This window comes from Balaenoptera borealis (assembly GCF_965194805.1).
Source record: "Balaenoptera borealis genome assembly, chromosome: 5".
NCBI classification, from domain to species: Eukaryota; Metazoa; Chordata; class Mammalia; order Artiodactyla; family Balaenopteridae; genus Balaenoptera; species Balaenoptera borealis.
In genome coordinates, this window is record NC_138862.1 from 14,661,767 (window position 1) to 14,682,554 (window position 20,788).

The 20,788-nt window shown below is 36.3% G+C and overlaps 1 pseudogene across 1 annotated transcript; it reads left to right on the plus strand.

The window, feature by feature from the left end:
- Positions 1-1,481: 1,481 nt before the first annotated feature.
- Positions 1,482-20,491, plus strand: LOC309628718 (annotated as a pseudogene). Its single transcript has 2 exons — positions 1,482-2,230; positions 9,056-20,491. The product of its transcript is annotated as an uncharacterized misc_RNA (transcript).
- The last annotated feature ends 297 nt before the right edge of the window (positions 20,492-20,788 follow it).

Genomic DNA, 20,788 nt, shown 5'->3' on the forward strand with positions numbered 1-20,788 from the left:
ACCAATCCTTCTCAAAATGTTCCAAAAAACTTAAGATGCGCAAACACTCCTAAATTCATTCGACAAGGCCACCGTTAGCCTGATAGCAAAACCAGACAAAGAGATTATAGAAAAAAAGAAAATTATAGTCCAATATCTTCGATGAACAATAGATGCAAAAGTCCTCACCAAAATATTAGCAAACCAAATCCAATAATACACAAAAGGATCATATGCCATGATCAAGTTGGATTTATTCCAGGGGCACAATGATGGATTAGCATGTGCAAATCAAACATTGTGAATCACCACATTAACCAAAAGAAAGACAAAAATCACATGATCACATCAATAGTTGCAGAAAAAGCATTTGAAAAAATTCAACATTGATTCATGATAAAAATCCTTGCCAAAGTGGGTGTAGAGGGAAAATACATTAACATAATAAAGGCCATTTATGACAAACCAACAGCGAACAAAACACTCAATGGTGAAAAGGTGAAAGCCTTCCTCCTCAATTCAGGAACCAGACAAGGATGATGACTGTCGCCCCTTCTACTTAAATTGGAAGTTCTAGCCGCAGCAGTCATAAGAAAAAGAAATTAAATGTATGCAGATTGGAAAGGAAGAGTTAACACCGTAACTATTTGCAGATGATATGGTACTTCATACAGAGAACTGTACAGTCTACACCAAAAACCATTAGAACCAATAAAAAAATTCAGTAAGTTGCATGATACAAGATTAATATACAGAAATCTCTTGTGTTTCTATACACTAATGATGAAATGTTACGAAGAGAAAGTAAAACAAATCCCATTTAAAACTGCATCAAAAATTACCTAGGAAGAAACTTCAACAAGGAGGTGAAATATCTATACTCGGAAAACTATAAAATTTGATGAAGGAAATTGAGATTGACATAAAGAAAAGGAAAAATATCCTGTGTCCTTAGATTTGAAGAATTAATATTATAAAAATGTCCATACTTCCAAATGAAATCTACAGATTTAATGCAATCCCTATCAAAATACCTGTGACATTTTTCACAGAACTAGAACAAATATTTTTAAAATTCACAGAACTAGGACAAGTAATCCTTAAACAACACTAAAAGTCATAGAAAAGTATTTCTAAAACTAGGACACCAAAAGACCCCCAGTTTTCAAAGCGCTCTTCATAATAAAGGACAAAGCTAGAGGTTCAACCCTACCAGACTTCAGACTATACTACAGTGTGGTATTTGCTCCAAAACAGACACATAGGTCAGTGGAACAGAAGACAGAGCCCAGAAATAATCCCACACAGTTATGATCAATTAATCTATGACAAAAGGGGCAGGAATATACAAAGAGAAAAGACAGTCTCTTCAACAAGTGGTGTTTGGAAATCTGGACAGCCATATATATAACAGTGAGAGTAGAACATTCCCTCACACCATATACAAAAACAAACTCAAAATGAGCTAAAGACCTAAATGTAAGACCTGAAAATATAAAACTCTTAGAAGAAAACTTAGGCAGAACACTCTTTGAGATAAATTGTAGCAATACTTTTTTGGATCTGTATCCTAAGGCTAAAGAAATAAAAGCAAAAATAAACAAATGGGACATGATTACACCTAAATGGTTTTGCACAGCAAAGGAAGCAGTTGAGAAGATAAAAAGACAACCTATGAGATGTGAGAAAATATTTGCAAATGATGTGACTGACTCGGTGTTAATGTCCAAATTATACAAACATCTCATACAACTCAAAGGCAAAAAAAAACAAACAACCCAACCAAAAAATCAGTTATTGGGCACATGATTCTACTGAGACAATTCTTCAGCAGAGCAAATTAAAATGATGCTCTTTAAATAAAACTGGAGTTTTCAAAATAACGAGATCATTTTAAAGGAACTATTACTGATTGTCAACATTGACTGGCATATAATGGTTGCGTGCATATTTGTTGTCTATGTCAGGGAATGAATGGTATGCTCTGCCAATTACTGGCAGTATATAAATGTCCATGGGAAGTAGACGACACACACACTTCAGAAACATCCTCTTGCAACCCATTTGAATCCAATTCCCTTGATAACATGTGTTGCAACTACTATGGCAACTCTTGTGGCTATGGCCGTGGATTTAGTCCCTATTACCGCTGTGGATATGGGACTCGCTATGGCTGTGGATATGGCTCAGGATACGGCTGTGGATATGGCTCCCCTTATGGCTGTGTTTATGGAACAGGATATGGCTGTGGATATGACACTGGCTGCTGCTGCTACTGGCCAGTTTGCTACTGGAGATGTTATTCTTCTTGCTCCTAAAACATCACCATCCAAACCTCGTGTGTTCCTGTAACGACACATCTAAAGATAATGAGATTCAAGGATCTATAACCCGTGATTTCTATTACCAGGAAACTACATGCCTAACAGAGGCTTTGACCTCCAACTACCCATTTTTAGATTGACATCTTTGTGGCTTGAAGCTCCATGGTTGTATCATATGTCTCTTTTCCAAAAGTTAGGGTATACTCCCTTAATCTCTGATTCTCTATTATGACTGTGTTGATGATCCTAACATTGTACAGTCGGAGAAATCACTTATCCTCAATCAAAATGTTTCATTGCTCCTAACAAATCTCTGTGTACTTGCTTGTGAATTCTTCTGTTTTGAGATAATATGGCCTCTGCTGAAAATTGGGCTAATATGTTGCCTGAATCTTGAGTTCTTACTTGATATAATACAAGCATTCCGTCTTATACCTGCACCAGGAAGAATGTCTTCTCCATGTATTTCTTGTAACCCACATGCTCAGGCACTCCTATACCCAAGCACAAATCTCACGGTATTTCAGAACTTTGCTTTCCAAATCTCACTGTGTCTAGGATGGAGCTGGAGGGGAAAGAGAAGGAGGAATGACAGTTTATCCAAGATGTTAATGCAGAGTCCAAGGTAGAGAAGAGGTGGCCTGACCCCTTAAAGGAATAATGGAATGGAAGAGATACTTTCCAGAATTAATGAGAAGTTATAAGCAGAGCTAGGTATTAAAGTACATGAGGAATAAAGAACTAGGAAAGGATAAGTTAGAATAAAATTATTCTACTGTATCATCTGCTTTTGATGGAATTGCAAATATATTTATTTGCACATATTTATTGAGATTGAGGAAATTTATTCAAGTCACTTAATTGACAGATAGTTTTGAAAGAGTCTCATTCTATAAAGTGAAGACACTGTAGGAAAATTATAGACAAGTTTCCTGTTCTCACAGTGTTTACATTCTGGTACCTGAGGATAAAAATAAACAGTAAAAAAGAATCAAGATGAATTCAGACTGACAATTGCTATGGAGGAAATAAAACAACTTAATAGGAAAGAGAATAAGGACTGAAATATTAGAGATATAGTAAGGACTGAAATATTAGAGATATAGCTCAGGGAGGTTTTTGAAAGTTGTGACCAGTGAGCTGATGCCAGTTGCAAAGAAAGACTAGAAAGGACAGTAGCAAGTGTCAGAGGGAAGAGGAGCTCATTAAGCTTTGGGTTTGCTTAGGTAGTACTACATTTTTCAGCTGGAAAAGAGTAAGGTCTAGTGGCTTAATAAGGTTGGCTAATGCCTTAATTGGGACAGATACAAGAATGGGATTAAAAAGTCCAGTTAAATTACTGAATCGGAGAACCTATTACTTTGTTGGATACTGACTTTAGTGTTCTTTCCTCATCTGATCTTCCCAAACTCTAACATTTATATCCTACAACAGAAAAGCCTCTTTAGACTCAGTAGCAATCGAGTTTCAACCAGCAGCGATAAAGATGTTGTGTCTTATCTGCATGACATGGGTCACTGCCCAAAGTCTGACACTGAGGTTCCTGGAGCTAAGAGACCCCACAAAACGGCCCAAACCAAGGAAGATTGTCCTGCCATCAAAGTCTGCCCTGGTGTAAGGTTATGTCCAGGATATAATTTGTCTAACTGATGAAGAAACAGGGGTTCTTTCAAGAGCAGGATGGTTTTAGTAGCTGGAACACTTGTTAGTCTGATCTGAGGAATGACTATGCTCTGGGTTACCCTAAGGTTAGTCTTACAAGCAGAGGCAGAGGATTCTAACAGTTAAAGTTCTTTGAAAAATCTAACTTGCTTCCTTATGTTCCTCATCATCAAAGGTATGTCTAAAATAAGGAAGAATGTAATTTATTAGGCATGTATAAAATAATTTATGTAACCAGAAAAGGGTCTATCCTTTATTAGGCATGTATGAAATAATTTATATATCCAGAGAAGCATTTTCACAAACAATCTACCCTCAAAATCTGAAATGTTATGACCACCACTCCAAGAAAATTTGATACTATCAGCTTGAGTGAAATGAGAAAATGGCGATAATGTTAAGAGAGATAAGGATGATTAAAATTAGAGAAAATTTGTGTGTGTGCGTGTATGTAGTATGGGTTTGGTGAAAGTTGGGAAAAATGAAGATTTGGTTTCACATGTCTAATCATATTATAGAGGAAAGGAAAGACCATTGCCATGAATGAGTTTTTTCCATAGTCAGGAAATGATTTAAACTTTATAACCCCTTTATGAGGAAACTCAAAATCCTTTTCTTTGATGAGCTATTGCATATTGTAAAGGTTTTAAACTGTAAAATCCATTATTTGTTCTTTCAGTCATTTAACAAACCTTAAGTTCATGTTCCAGCTATGTGCTGGGATTTGGTGTTTGGTATAGGTATATAAAACACATCGTTCCTTCTAAGAATTTGAAATACTCAGTTGGATACAAAATATCAATAGTAAATCATAGATTCACATTATAGCAGGTATGCTTGCAGGTGTTATAGGGCTACTGAACAAGAACTCCAGGGGGAAGCCTAAGTCAGCCAGAATATGGGAAGAGAAGGCTACACAAGCCTCATAAATTGCTTCCAAAGGAGAATGGTATATCAGCAGAGACATAAAAGATGAGTTGAAATTGGTGAGTTAAATAAGAAGGAAAATAGAATTCAAGGCAGAGGAATTTAGAAAAAGAAGCAAATAAGCTGGCTGCTTATTTCTAGAGTAATAACTGCTACTGGAAAAGTTATAATCAATGGCTCCACCCATAGAGGAATCCTCAGATTTTCTCAAGCTGCACTGTTCAATATAGAAGCTACTAGAGAGATGTGGGTATTGAGCACTTGAAATGTGGCTAAGAGCTGTTAAGTATAAAGAACACACCAGATTTCAGAGACTTACTGTAAAAAATTCATGAAAACTATATCAAATAATTAAAAAAATACTGGTTATATATTAAGTGATAATATTTTGCATATATTAGGTTAAATAAAATATGCTATAAAATTAATTCACTTTTTTATCTTTTTAAAATGTGGCTTCTGGAAAATGTAAAATTCTATAAGTATTTCATGATATATTTCTACTCTTCCATGTGGTTTTAGAAGGTCTCAACAAGCTGGTCCAGAAAGGGCTGTAGCTAGGAAGAGAAGCCATGTTAGGCCACCAGTAAAGATCAGACAATCTAGCCATGTTAGCAAGGTATAGGCAGTAGATCATTCTGAACCAGTAAGACAACAGTACTCAACGCAAAAGACTTCTGGGGGGGGGGGAGGGGTTACAGTAAAGGCAAAGTTTTCATCTGAGATAGTGTATTTAGTAAGTGGAATCGATCAATTTGCCATCTGTTTAGACACAGAAAAGATAGATGCCTCCCTCACACCATACACAATAGAAATTCCATATTGATTAATGTTTTAAACATGAAATTTAAAATTTAAAGTACTAGAAGATGATATAAGCTTTCAGCAATTCTGTAAGCCAGTTGGTAACTTGAAACCAGTCATGCTAGTACGCCATGGAAATTAGCAAATCAGGCCCCACACGCCCATCAGAAGTCATTAAACAACAGCACACCACTGCCATATCCCTCCTGTTACTGAGAAACAAGTTTATTTCTTTGGAAGTTTTACAATAGGTATGTATTAATTATGAGCCTGAAAAAGGAAAGAAAGACAGAAAAGAAAGATCCATGGAAATAAATGAAGAGAGGCTACAATATTTTTGCATGTTCAGAAATCTTAAGCCAATTTTGAGTCAATATCCACATTCTCCGGCACAGGAAACATTGTCTTTAACTGTACTCTCCTGCAAGATATCATTTCCTCAAGGTCATACAAATGATCACACTTAAAATAAGAAGATTGTATAGATAGTGATGAAGAGCCTAGGTTCCGGAGTCACACTACCTGCTCAAGCATAGGCACCATCAGTTATTAGCTGTGTGATCGTGGGAACATTATCTAACTTCTCTGAGCCTCAGTATACTCAAAGGTAAAATGACAGAATAGTGCTAGATCAGTATTGTTGAGAGTACTGAACTGAATAAAATATGCATTCTATACTACTGTGAGAACTCAGTAGATGTTTTATTATATATATTATTAGGTTGTTGAATAATGAAATTGTTGACATTTAACCATCTTAACCTACAAAAATGACAATTTTATATGGCTCAATCTTGTATATTATTTTTATTGACAATATTTTGAAAATCCCAGAATTTTAATCAATAGTTTGTTTCCTCATGTCAAATAGGTAGGCACACTTCCGTTAGATGTTTTGTACATGTATCATATATATATACTCCATAGTTATGAATGTTAAAATACACTGTGACACCAGGTATATTGGTATAATATTTGTCATTGTATTATTAGTAACAAATTAGTGGGTTTTAGTTTATTTTCTGGTGATTTGGTCCCGCTTTTTTACTTTATCATCAAATTGTAATAATTACTTGAGAAATTTCCACTGGGTTTGACAAAAGACATAGGATCTTTCGTGAAAAGTGTTTTTTTTTTGGAGGGGGGAATGTGATAACAGTAAATAGTGGTTGCAGTAAACCGAAGAGTGAATAAGTGAGGAAATGTAAATATTGAAATGACTAATCTTTCATGTAGCGTGTGGTGAAAGGATGGAGACTGGTCCAAGTGGAAATGGTGTGCACTCTCTCTGGAGACTTTCAAAAGCCTAGAGCTCATCATTGAGCACTATATACATATTTTTATTCAATATTCTATGCCCCGGAATAGTGCTTGTATGATGTAGGCATTCAAAAATTCTTGTAAAGTTAAACTGTATGGTTCAGTCACTGCCTAGAAAAACAAGTAATGAAATGATGCAAGCAAATATGGTCATGCTAGAGCTATTTTGGGGAACAGCAGGTGACACGTGAAATGTGGAGAGGGTCATGAAGTTTGCAGGAATGGAGCCAATGCTGACTATATTTTAGTGGAAAGAATTGCAAAAGTGGTACAATCATAATTAGAAAGCAAACCTAGAATCTGAGGTTTTAATTTTGACATGAAAGTTGCTGATCTAGAGTGCTTATATCTTATTGATTAAAATTTGAGATGCCTAGAAAAGTTATAATCATTTCCACTCAGATGCTGTAATTTCTAAAATTAACTTGCAGAGTGTTAAGGAGTTTCAACAGACAGAGAATGCCTTTGCATGAGTAAAACAGCTCTAATACCACTGTGTGGTACTTAAGGCTTATGGAGCAGGTTTGAGAGGGACTCAGTTGTTTGCTTGATGGTTTACAGCATGCTTTGGCTAGAATGGCAAAGATCACAAAAAAAGGAAATCCAGAGGATAAAAGTGTAAGGCAGAAGTTGCAAAATATTGGTAATTTTAGTCAGATGCAGTGAATATTTTCCATCTTAAAAACTGGAGGAAAAAATAGTTCATGGATCCTGCCCTAGCTTTTATGGTTATAGTAGGATTTGGACTAATTCAACTCTATTACTAAACAACTGAGAGTCCTTGGGCAAGACAACTCTCCTTGGCCTCTGTTTTCTCGTCTGTGCATACGAAAATAAATATCACAACTTCTTATTACATTGTTTTTGTAAGAATCAAATGAAGTAATAAATATGAGTGTGCCTCAAAGCTATAAAGGGAAATATAAATATTATTAATTGTTATTATCATTGTTGTTATTCTTCTTATATAACATCCTATACATCAAAATAATTACAACTTTTCCAGGTGGAAGAAATCTTATAGGCTCTCATTCAACAGTGAGTGCTTAGGTCTTTAGAGTCACAGAAGATAAAATTATCTGTCTTACATTACAATTGACTGAAGGAATCAGGTAATTAAAATAGAGTGTGCTATAATACAGCATATTCAGGATCACAATAGATTTAGACATGGGGAGCTGTGGAAGAATAGAGGAATTACAGCTAAAGCACCTTGTGAATGTCCAGGAATGCTTCTAATATGAGGTGTAGTCTAAACTGTGCTTTCAAGAATCAGTAGGATTTGTGTAGATAAAATTTTGTTGATGTAACTGGGCAAAATGTTTCAAAGAAAGTATCATACTGCAATGTTCCAAGATCGCTTAATTAGAGTTGGTTATGTTGCATTGGACAAAATCATGGTCGCTTTTATTTTGGTATATTGTATCAAACCCCTGTTTTGTACCAATTCAGATCTACTTTGCTTCACCTGACTTTTGCACTAGCCACAACTGCAGTAGCAATTCTACCTGGTTCCATCCACATTTTTGTAGGTATAACCTGAGAATTTCTCCCCTTATGCCCCTGCTGTTTGCCTCTCACCTCCAGCCCTGGTGTTTTCCTATCAATTCTGAGATATGAGATGCTGGAGCATCTCCCAGTGCGGACATATATGTACCTGGAAGTACAGAAGAGTTAATGCCTCCTGGGATGAAAATCTAAATTAGGTTTGATTACATTCCACAAGACATGCTTGTTCAATGTGAAGGTTACATCTGTTTTCTTATAATTTTCATGACTAGCTACGGCCAAATCTTGGACATAACTACAAGATAAAATTGTTGCCCTTAGTTTGAAGAGCTTTTTAAAAATGAAAATTGCTGTGATAATGAGGCCACAGAGTCTGTGCTGTGTGTTCCACCCATTTCTGGTAGTATTAAAAGTCCTAGGGCAGGAGATAACATTCAGACTTCAGAAACCTCTGTCTGATCCTCTACAGAACTACCAAACTCCCTCCTGTAAACACAATGTAAACACTACTACAGAAACTCATGTGGTAGCTGTGGATATGGCTGTGGATATATATGGTTGTGGCTACAGCTGTGGCTACTGCTCTGCCTGCTGTGGTTACCAACCATTTTTCTATAGAAGATATTATTCTTCTTGCTGCTAGAATGTAATTGCAGTGCACGTTTTCCTCTAAATGATTATTCCAGGCTTTTTCCATTTCAATGTCTCACAATCACATCGTTTCTCCTAGAATATTCAGAGCCTGCAGAAAACTTTTTGATTGTCTTCTTGAAAGTCCTATTTGTCATTGAGGGGGTCTGAGTTACTCCATAATGTTCCTGGAAAGCAAAAGACTTCATTTTGGCCATAGTCCAAGTGTAAACCCACTACCTTCTTATTCTATGTTTCTATATTGTGATTACAGTAAGTCCCCTACATATGAATGAGTTCCATTCTGAGAACGCGTTTGTAAGTCCAATTTGTGTGCAAGTCCAACAAAGTTAGCCTAAGTATCCAACTAACACAATCGGCTATATAGTACTATACTGTAATAGGTTTATAATACTTTTCACACAAATAATACATAAAAAACAAACACAAAAATAAAGAGAAAAATTTTAATCTAACAAGTACCTAACAAGTACAGTACCTTGAAAAGTACAGTACAGTACCAGCTACATCACAGGTGCTTTTATGCTTGCTTCCAGACATCCTGGGCTCAAAATAAGCATACTGTACTACTGTACTCTATACAGGACTGTGCAGTAAAGTACTCAAAAGAACAACCACTTGTAGAGGATGCACGCACATGACAATGTATGCTAGACACGTGAACTAACTTACGTGATTAGACATGGGAGTGCCTGTTCACATTTTCAAAGTTCACAACTTGAAGGTTCGTATGTAGGGGACTTATTATATTTCCAAATAAACATGTTTTGTTGGTCCTAACAAGTTTGTGTCTCTTTTGTGTCAGATACGCTATTGACATATTTTTGTCTCCTCTTTCTGTGCCCTCCTCATAAGCTGGCAGGGATAATGTTCAGCTGTTCATTTCAATTGTGTATGTCTGGTTTCCAACCTGATTGGTCAGTACCCATGACATTGAATGTTACGAATCTTTTTTTTTTTTTTTTTTTTTTGCTTTTAGCATGTATTTTGCTTACCCCAATACATCCAAAATGTTATAATTTCAATAAGTAATCAATATAAAATACAGTTGGTCTTCCTTATTTGTGGATTCTGTATTTGTAAATGTACCTACTAGCTGAAATCTATTTGTAAATCCAACATGAATACATGCAGCACTTTTGCAATCATTTGCAGACATGTGCAGAGGGAGGAAAGTCTGGTCACCCGATGTGCACTTTCCTGGCTGAGGTCTAGCAAGACAATGCTCTGGCTTCCTGTTTCGCCCTCATACCCTAGAACAAGCACACTTTTCACGGTGTATTCAGTGCCACATTTTCTATATGTCTGTGCCTTTTGTTGGTAATTTCACTGTTTAAAATGGACCCCAGGCATAGTGCTGCAGTTCTGTCTAGCTTCCTAAGCACGGGAAGACTGTGATGTGCCCTCTGCAGAAAATACACATTTTAGATAAGCTCTGTTCAGCCATGAGTTCCAGTGCTGTTGACCATGAGTTCAATGCTAATGAGTCAAAAATACATATGAAATAAAGTGTCTTCAAACAGAAACACACACAGCACAAGGTTGTGTATTTTTCTTTTTTTAACATCTTTATTGGAGTATAATTGCTTTACAATGGTGTGTTAGTTTCTGCTTTATAACAAAGTGAATCAGCTATACCTATACATATATCCCCATATCTCTTCCCTCTTGCAACTCCCTCCCTCCCACCCTCCCTATCCCACCCCTCTAGGTGGTCACAAAGCACCGAGATGATCTCCCTGTGCTATGAGGCTTCTTCCCACTAGCTATCTATTTTACATTTGGTAGTGTATATATGTCCATGCCACACTCTCACTTTGTCACAGCTTATCCTTCCCCCTCCCCATATCCTAAAGTCCATTCTCTAGTAGGTCTGTGTCTTTATTCCTGTCTTACCCCTAATTTCATCATGACCTTTTTCTTTTCTTCTTAGATTCCATATATATGTGTTAGCATACAGTATTTGTTTTTCTCTTTCTGACTTACTTCACTCTGTATGACAGACTCTAGGTCCATCCACCTCACTACAAATAACTCAATTTCATTTCTTTTTATGGCTGAGTAATATTCCATTGTATATATGTGCCACATCATCTTTATGCATTCATCTGTTCATGGACACTTAGGTTGCTTCCATTGTCCTGGCTATTGTAAATAGAGCTGCAGTGAACATTGTGGTACATGACCCTTTTTGAATTATGGTTTTCTCAGGGTATATGCCCAGTAGTGTGATTGCTGGGTTGTATGGTAGTTCTATTTTTAGTTTTTGAAGGACCCTCCATACTGTTCTCCATAGTGGCTGTATCAATTTACATTCCCACCAGCAGTGCAACAGGGTTTCCTTTTCTCCACACCCTCTCCAGCATTTATTGTTTGTAGGTTTTTTGATGATGGTCATTCTGACTGGGGTGAGATGATATCTCATTGTATTTTTGATTTGCATTTCTCTAATGATTAATGATGTTGAGCATTCTTTCATGTATTTGTTGGCAATCTGTATATCTTCTTTGGAGAAATGTCTATTTAGGTCTTCTGCCCATTTTTGGATTGGGTTGTTTGTTTTTTTGATACTGAGCTGCATGAGTTGCTTGTATGTTTTGGAGATTAATCCTTTGTCAGTTGCTTCATTTACAAATATTTTCCCCCATTCTGAGGGTTGTCTTTTTGTCTTCTTTATGGTTTCCTTTGCTGTGCAAAAACTTTTAAATTTTATTAGGTCCCATTTATTTATTTTTGTTTTTATTTCCATTTCTCTAGGCGGTGAGTCAAAAAGGATCTTGCTGTGATTCATGTCATAGAGTGTTCTGCCCATGTTTTCCTCTAAGAGTTTGATAGTGTCTGGCCTTACATTTAGGTCTTGACTTCATTTAGAGTTTATTTTTGTGTATTGTGTTAGGAAGTGTTCTAATTCATTGTTTTACATGTAGCTGTCCAGTTTTCTCAGCACCACTTATTGAAGAGGCTGTCTTTTTTCCACTGTATATGCTTGCCTCCTTTATCAAAGATAAGGTGACCATATGTGCGTGGGTTTATCTCTGGGCTTTCTATCCTGTTCCATTGATCTATATTTCTGGTTTTGTGCCAGTACCATAGTGTCTTGATTACTGTAGCTTTGTAGTATAGTCTGAAGTCTGGGAGCCTGATTCCTCCAGCTCCATTTTTCTTTCTCAAGATTGTTTTGGCTATTCAGGGTCTTTTGTGTTTCCATACAAATTGTGAAATTTTTTGTTCTAGTTCTGTGAAAAATGCCAGTGGTAGTTTGATAGGGATTGCATTGAATCTGTAGATTGCTTTGGGTAGTAGAGTCATTTTCACAATGTTGATTCTTCCAATCCAAGAACATGGTATATGTCTCCATCTGTTTGTATCATCTTTAATTTCTTTCATCAGTGTCTTATAATTTTCTGCATACAGGTCTTTTGTCTCCTTAGGTAGGTTTATTCCTAGATATTTTATTCTTTTTTTTTGCAATGGTAAATGGGAGTGTTTTCTTAATTTCACTTTCAGGTTTTTCATCATTAGTGTATAGAAATGCAAGAGATTTCTGTGCATTAATTTTTAACCTGCTACTTTACCAAGTTCATTGATTAACTCTAGTAGTTTTCAAGTTGCATCTTTAGGATTCTGTATGTATAGTATCATATCATCTGCAAACAGTGACAGCTTTACTTCTTTTCTGATTTGGATTCCTTTTATTTCTTTTTCTTCTCTGATTGCTGTGGCTCAAACTTCCAAAACTATGTTGAATAATATTGGTGAGAGTGGGCAACCTTGTCTTGTTCCTGATCTTAGTGGAAATGGTTTCAGTTTTTCACCATTGAGGACAATGTTGGCTGTGGGTTTGTCATATATGGCCTTTATTATATGGAGGAAAGTTCCCTCTATGCCTACTTTCTGCAGGGCTTTTATCATAAATGGGTGTTGAATTTTGTTGAAAGTTTTTTCTGCATCTATTGAGATGATCATATGGTTTTTCTACTTCAATTTGTTAATATGGTGTATCCCATTGATTGATTTGCATATATTGAAGAATCCTTGCATTCCTGGGATAAATCCCACTTGATCATGGTGTATGATCCTTTTAATGTACTGTTGGATTCTGTTTGCTAGTATTTTGTTAAGGATTTTTGCATCTATGTTCATCAGTGATATTGGCCTGTAGTTTTCTTTTCTTGTGACATCTTTGTCTGGTTTTGGTATCAGGGTGATGGTGGCCTCGTAGAATGAGTTTGGGAGTGTTTCTCCCTCTGTTATATTTTGGAAGAGTTTGAGAAGGATAGGTGTTAGCTCTTCTCTAAATGTTTGATAGAATTCACCTGTGAAGCCATCTGGTCCTGGGCTTTTGTTTGTTGGAAGATTTTTAATTACAGTTTCAATTTTAGTGCTTGTGATGGGTCTGTTTATATATTCTATTTCTTCCGGGTTCAGTCTCGGAAAGTTGTGCTTTTCTAAGAATTTGTCCATTTCTTCCAGGTTGTCCATTTTACTGGCATATAGTTGCTTGTAGTAATCTTTCATTATCCTTTGTATTTCTGCAGTGTCAGTTGTTACTACTTTTCATTTTTAATTCTGTTGATTTGAGTCTTTTCCCTTTTTTTCTTGATGAGTATGGCTAATGGTTTATCAATTTTGTTTATCTTCTCAAAGAACCAGCTTTTAGATTTATTGATCTTTGCTATTATTTCCTTCATTTCTTTTTTATTTATTTCTGATCTCATCTTTATGATTTCTTTCCTTCTACTAACGTTGGGGTATTTTTGTTCTTCTTTCTCTATTGCTTTAGGTGTAAGGTTAGGTTGTTTATTTGAGCTGTTTCTTGTTTCTTGAAGTAGGATTGTATTGTTATAAACTTCCTTCTTAGAATTGCTTTTGCTGCATCCCATAGGTTTTGGGTTGTCATGTTTTCACTGTCATTTGTTTCTAAGTATGTTTTGATTTCCTCTTTGATTTCTTCAGTGATCTCTTGGTTATCTAGTAGTGTACTGTTTAGCCTCCATGTGTTTGTATTTTTTAGTTTTTTTCTTGCAATTGATATCTAGTCTCATAGTGTTGTGGTCAGAAAAGATATTTGAAATGATTTCAATTTTCTTAAACTTAGCCAGGCTTGATTTGTCACCCAAGATATGATCTATCCTGGAGCATGTTCTATGAGCACTTGAGAAGAAAGTGTATTCTGTTGTTTTTGGATGGAATGTCCTATAAATATCAGTTAAGTCCATCTTGTTTAATGTGTTATTTAAAGCTTGTGTTTCCTTATTTAATTTCGTTTTGGATGATCTGTCCATTGGTGAAAGTGGGGTGTTAAAGTCCCCTAGTATTATTGTGTTACTGTCAATTTCCCCTTTTATGGCTGTAGCATTTGCCTTAGGTATTGAGGTGCACCTATGTTGGGTGCATAACTATTTACAGTTGTTATGTCTTCTTCTTGGATTGATCCCTTGATCATTATGTAGTGTCCTCCTTTGTCCCTTGTAATAGTTTTTATTTTAAAGTCTATTGGTCCGCTATGAGAATTGCTACTCCAGCGCTCTTTTGATTTCCATTTGCATGGAATATCTTTTTCCATTCCCTCACTTTCAGTCTATATGTGTCCCTATGTCTGAAGTGGGTGTCTTGTAGGCAGCATATATACGGGTCTTGTTTTTGTATCCATCCAGCCAGTCTATGTCTTTTGGTTGGAGCATTTAATCCATTTACATTTAAGGTAATTATCGATATGTAGGTTCCTATTACCATTTTCTTAATTGTTTTGGGTTTGTATTGTAGGTCTTTTCCCCCTCTTGTGATTCCTGCCTAGAGAAGTTCCTTTAGCATTTGTTGTAAAGCTGGTTTGGTGGTGCTGAATTCTCTTAGCTTTTGCTTGTTGGTAAAGGTTTTAATTTCTCCATCAAATCTGAATGTGATCCTTGCTGGGTGGAACAATCTTGGTTGTAGGTTTTTCCCTTTCATTACTTTAAATATGTCCTGCCCCTCCCTTCTGGCTTGCAGAAATTCTGATAGATCAGCTGTTAACGTTATGGGGATTCTCTTGTATGTTATTTGTTGCTTTTCCCTTGCTTCTTTTAATATTTTTCTTTTTCTTTAATTTTTGATAGTTTGATTAATATGTGTCTTGGCATGTTTCTCCTTGGATTTATCCTGTATGGGACTCTCTGCACTTCCTGGACTTGATACTATTTCCTTTCCCATATTAGGGAAGTTTTCAACTATAATCTCTTCAAATATTTTCTCAGTCCCTTTCTGTTTCCCTTCTTCTTTTGTGACCCCTATAATTCTAATGTTGGTGTGTTTAATGTTGTCCCAGAGGTCTCTGAGTCTGTCCTCAAGTCTTTTCATTCCTTTTTCTTTATTCTGTTCTATGGTAGTTATTTCCACTCTTTTATCTTCCAGAACACTTATCCGTTTTTCTGCCTCAGTTATTCTGCTATTGATTCTTTCTAGAGAATTTTGAATTTCATTTATTGTGTTGTTCATCATTGTTTGTTTGCTCTTTAGTTCTTCTAGGTCCTTGTGAAATGTTTCTTGTATTTTCTCCATTCTATTTCCAAGATTTTGTATCATCTTTACTATCATTACTCTGAATTTTTTTTCAGATAGACTGCCTATTTCCTCTTCATTTGTTTGGTCTGGTGCATCTTTACCTTGCTCCTTCATATGCTGTGTGTTTTTCTTCTAATTTTGCTTAACTTACTGTGTTTGGGGTCCCCTTTTCACAGGCTGCAGGTTCATAGCTCCTGTTGTTTTTGGTGTGAGCCCCCAGGGGGTAAGGTTGGTTCAGTGGGTTGTGTAGGCTTCCTGGTGGAGGGGACTGGTGCCTGTGTTCTGGTGGATGAGGCTGAATCTTGTCTTTCTGGTGGACAGGACCACGTCAGCAGATTATTAGTGTATCTTTGACAGTGACAAAACAAAATAATAAAATTCTTGAAGATATACATTAGCCATTTGAGGGTTGAATACAAATAAATAAATTATAGATAAGGAAGTTTTGGTTCCAAGCACTAATGGTGAGCATTGAAACCATTTAAATACATAATTTAGTATACATATTTAAAATATGTCTAAATTAGAATAAAGATATTAAATACTAAGAGAAAAAATTTATAAAACTAGGAAAATGTTCAGACTATAATAATAAAAACAAGGACACTTTGAAGAGTTGGAAATAAAAGAAACTACAGACTATAAAAGAAAATAAAGGAAAAAGAAGAATAAAAGAAAACTGCAAACACAAGTATGTATTTTCTATGAGATACACATGTAAAAATAAATCAAAAGTGCAAAATTCAGAGGAAAGACCAGGACTCATCATTTAATAGACACAGATATAAAAATGATTACAATATTAATACTAAACTTTAAGGTAAGATGTTAAGCAATTATAAAGGAAGCTTATATTTTGCTGATATGAATCTAAACAAGTGACTGATTGTTATTCTCAGCCATTGCAATATCAGATTCATAAGATGACTGGGTTTGTAGGACATTTCCTTTATTTGGAGCAGTGATTCTCAAATCTGATTGCTCATCAGGTTCACTTGGAAGAGCTTTCATTAAGTGTCAGTGCCTGGACCCCGTCACTGAAATTTCAGTTTAACGGTCTGGGGTGGGACTGTTTTCATTTTATAAAAGCCTCCCCAGGAAATATAATGCACTTCCATGATTGAGAAGATGTTCAATATTACCACAAATCCTGTAAGAAAAATTGTGCCTCAGAGCAAATAATTGAAAAGAACTTTCACAAAGCGGCCAAATCTTTTTTTTTTTTTTTTTAAACTGCTACCTGGAGATATATACTTTCCATTTGATTGAGATTAAAGCTCAAAGTAGCTCTGTTATTAAATATGTGTGGAGAACCTGAATTAGGTTATAATAAACATCGAGGACTCAGGCTGTTCACCATCTGTGATGGTTAATTTTATGTGTCCATTTGGCTGGACTATGAAACCCAGATATTCAGTTAAACATCAGTCTAGATGTTTCTGTGAAGGCATTTTTAAAGATGAGATTAACATTTAAATTAATAAAGCAGATTGCCTTCCATAATGTGGGTGTGCCTCATTCAATCAGTTGAAGGCCTTAAGAGAAAAGACACAGCCAGGTCCACCAGAGAAAGAGAGAATCCTGCCTCCAGAATGCCTTTAGACTTGAGCTACAATGTCAACTTTTCCTTGTGTCTCCAGCCTGCCCTGCAGATTTTGCTCTTGACAGTCCTCAAAATCATGTGAGCCAAATTGCTCAAAATAAAAATTTCCTATCTCCTATAATAGCCAACATATATATATATATATATATCCTTTTATATCCTATATATGCTTAATATCATCTATATCCTATATACTCTATGTATCTTCTATTATAATCTATATGTACATATCATCTATCCACCTACCTACACTGTATCTTGTAAGGGTCTGTTTCTCTGGAGAACTCTAACACACTACCCAACTAGGTGGAAATGAAATTAACTGCTAAGTTTCTGGGGTTCATGGCTTCCCTTTGTGCAACTGTGGCCCTTGAACAGATTACAGGTCAACACTGAGTTCCCTCAATTACCCTTAAAACATTCTGAACTTGTAATGGCCTCTTTGGGGTCCTCACTTCAGCATCTTTAGTCTCTTTTCTTGATTTCACCTCTATTCAGATCCTCTAAGATGAGGTTATCCATAAAGGGTGGTGAATGGAGTAACTGAAATCTAATGTTTGGGTCTTAAAATCTTTCAATATATTCTGAAGTATGTGGCTTTCACCAATAACCTCTCTTCTTTAGCTTGCAATTTCAGAACTGCATGATAAGCCAGTTTTGGGGGACAATAAGGCAAAAGTTAAAAGAAATATGGAATATTAACCTTTGCTGCAAAACCTTTTAGGTTTTGAAGAATGATTGTGCAAATAGGTTGTGTTTCCATTATCATCTAAACTTTGTGAATCACAAAAAGAACATTGCTAATCACCACTTGCCTTGTTTTAAGCAGGTCAGAAGGTCCTAAAAAAATAAAAGCTCAGTAAATTAACCATTTGTGTTGCCCAGCACTATTTTATCTAGAAACATTGCCCTGACGACCAGATGATTGATCCATAGACATGGTTCTCAAACGACAGTGTAAATCATAGTCACTCAGAGGGCTTGAAAAACGGATTTCTGGGCCCCACCACTAGAGTTTCTGATTTAATAGGTCTCTAGTAGAGTCTGGGAATTTTTATTTTTAACAAATTCCCTGGTGATGCTGATGCTGCTGGCCCATGGCTCACATTTTCAGTAACCCTGGTTCTTAAACAAATGATGTCAAATTAAGAGTTAGTGGCAAATATTTCTTCCACTTGGGCCCAACACAGGATCAACAGGGATTCATTGAGCACTTAATATGTGTTTGATCACTGCTGTGATGGGTGTTGTAGACACAGATTAAATACAGTTCCTGCCAACAAAGAACAAACCTGTTTGGAAAATCAAGACTAACACCTCAAGAACACAACTTAGTAGGTAATAGCTATGTGACACAAACAAGAAGGTTGGCAGGAATTCAGAGGACTCTGGTGACCACAGAATGATTCCATAGAAGGGAAAACTTGAACTGGACTTGAAGAGCTAGACCAGTAGATTAGAAAAGAAGGAAAAATTCAAGGTGAGAGAACTACTTGGGGACAGAGGCAGAGATGAAAAGGGGCATTAAATTAGTGGTCTAGGGAGTATGGTTGGTGTCTTTCATATGTATGAATTTAATAAATAATTTTATGATTATTGTGACAGAGTGGTGAACAGGTTCAGAATGGTTGGTGAGGAAGTATATTTAAAAAGATCTGTGAGCCAGGCAGAGGATTAAGAATTAGCAGAACATGAAATCCAGAATGTTAAACAGAAGAAATCTGTGATAGGAAATACAACTTTGGTAACGATGTGCAGAATAGATTGGAGCGTAGAAATGCAAGATGTCTGAGTACCTGGAGCTAATGATTCAGTGGGGGATCCAAGAGTGAGGAGATTAGGCCCAGAATTAGGCTTGTTGTAACAACAGATTAAAGAGAAATGGACATGTGACATTCCCAATGGAAAATTATTGGGTTTAGTGACACAAATAAATGAGTAGACGTGGTACTTTTATATTGAACTTGAGTAATCGTCAGGAGAGGTAGTGCTACTAACGGGCACGAATATTTTCAGGAGAAGTCAGTTTTGCTGGAAATACATGGATTTGAGGTTATGATAACACATGTGTCATCTACAAATTGGAACTTGCCATTGGCACTTGCCATCTACCCCTAAAAAGATTAAATCATGTGCTGTTGCATCTGCTGACTTTCAACATCCCCTGAAAGGAGTTCAGGGTGGAGAACAGAAATGAGACACTCTGTGCTCTGGGAAAAACTGACAGAACAGGTCTTCAGATAGTTAGGTATTTTCAGGAGATGATTTTATGAACCCAATTTTTGTATATGAGCCCAATTTTTGTACCTCCTCATATCTAGAAAAGCACTAAAATCCTTTGTTGTGATGTCTGCTACTCATGACTAGCAGTAGCCTTCACGAGATTAGCAGAAATTTTCTGCAAAAATTATGCTCTTGATTGCATGTACTCCCCCTTCAGCAAAATCGCATATATACTGACCTTCCCCCCACCTTTTTGGAGCAGTTCCTCAGAGCTATCTGAGATGCTGTCTCCCAGGTTATAGTCCTCATTTTGCCCCAAATAAAACTTAACTCACAACTCTCACGTTGTGCATTTTTTTAAAGTTGCCACATGAAAGAAGGGAATTGTCTAGCTGAGATTTATAGATTCAAGAAGGAGGAGAGTACATGACTTACCAATCTGAAAGTGACTAATATTAATTTGTTATTTAAAGCTGTAAACATGAGAGAAAATATTTACTCATGCATATTTTTCTTTTGAGTTTTAATTGAGTGCCTTCAACAGGCCAGCCACTGCACTTGGAGTACAAATTGTAATGAGAGAATTTAGAGGAAGAAGGTGTAAGGTCAAAGAATTGAATCTTGGAAGACTGCCTTAGAGTTAAGATAAAGACAGAGGAATCAATGAAGAAACATGTGAGAGGTAATGTAGTACAGGGAGAATGAGGAGGGTATTGAAAAGGGTTTGAAGAAGAAGGTGGTCAGTTGTGGTGAACACAGCAGAGGTTGAGAAACACAAAAATTGGCAGAGGTCACTGGGCTTGGCAAAAGAAAGCATTAAAAACCTCTTAGAGTGACTTCCCTCGTGGACCAGTGGTTAAGACTCTGTGCTTCCACTGCAGGAGCATGGGTTCAATCCCTGGTCAGGGAACTAAGATCCCACATGCCTCGTGGAGCAGCCAAAAAAAAAAAAAAATCTCTTAGAGACAAGTAGGCAGGAGAATAAAGTAGAGTTGATGAGGCTGATGAAGAAAGACCCAGAAGAAATAAAATGAGAAAACAAGGCAGGATGCCACACTGATGGAAGGCAGAAGAAAAAGATAGCTGATCCTCTTAGACTGAAGGGAAAACACAGCACAGATATGATTTACTGTTAACCTAATCACCTGCTTTCAAAATTAAATGTATTTATTTACATAAATCTATAATTATTAAATATTTCTTGCACATGATGTAATCTACTATAAATTATAGGTGCATTTTAAAG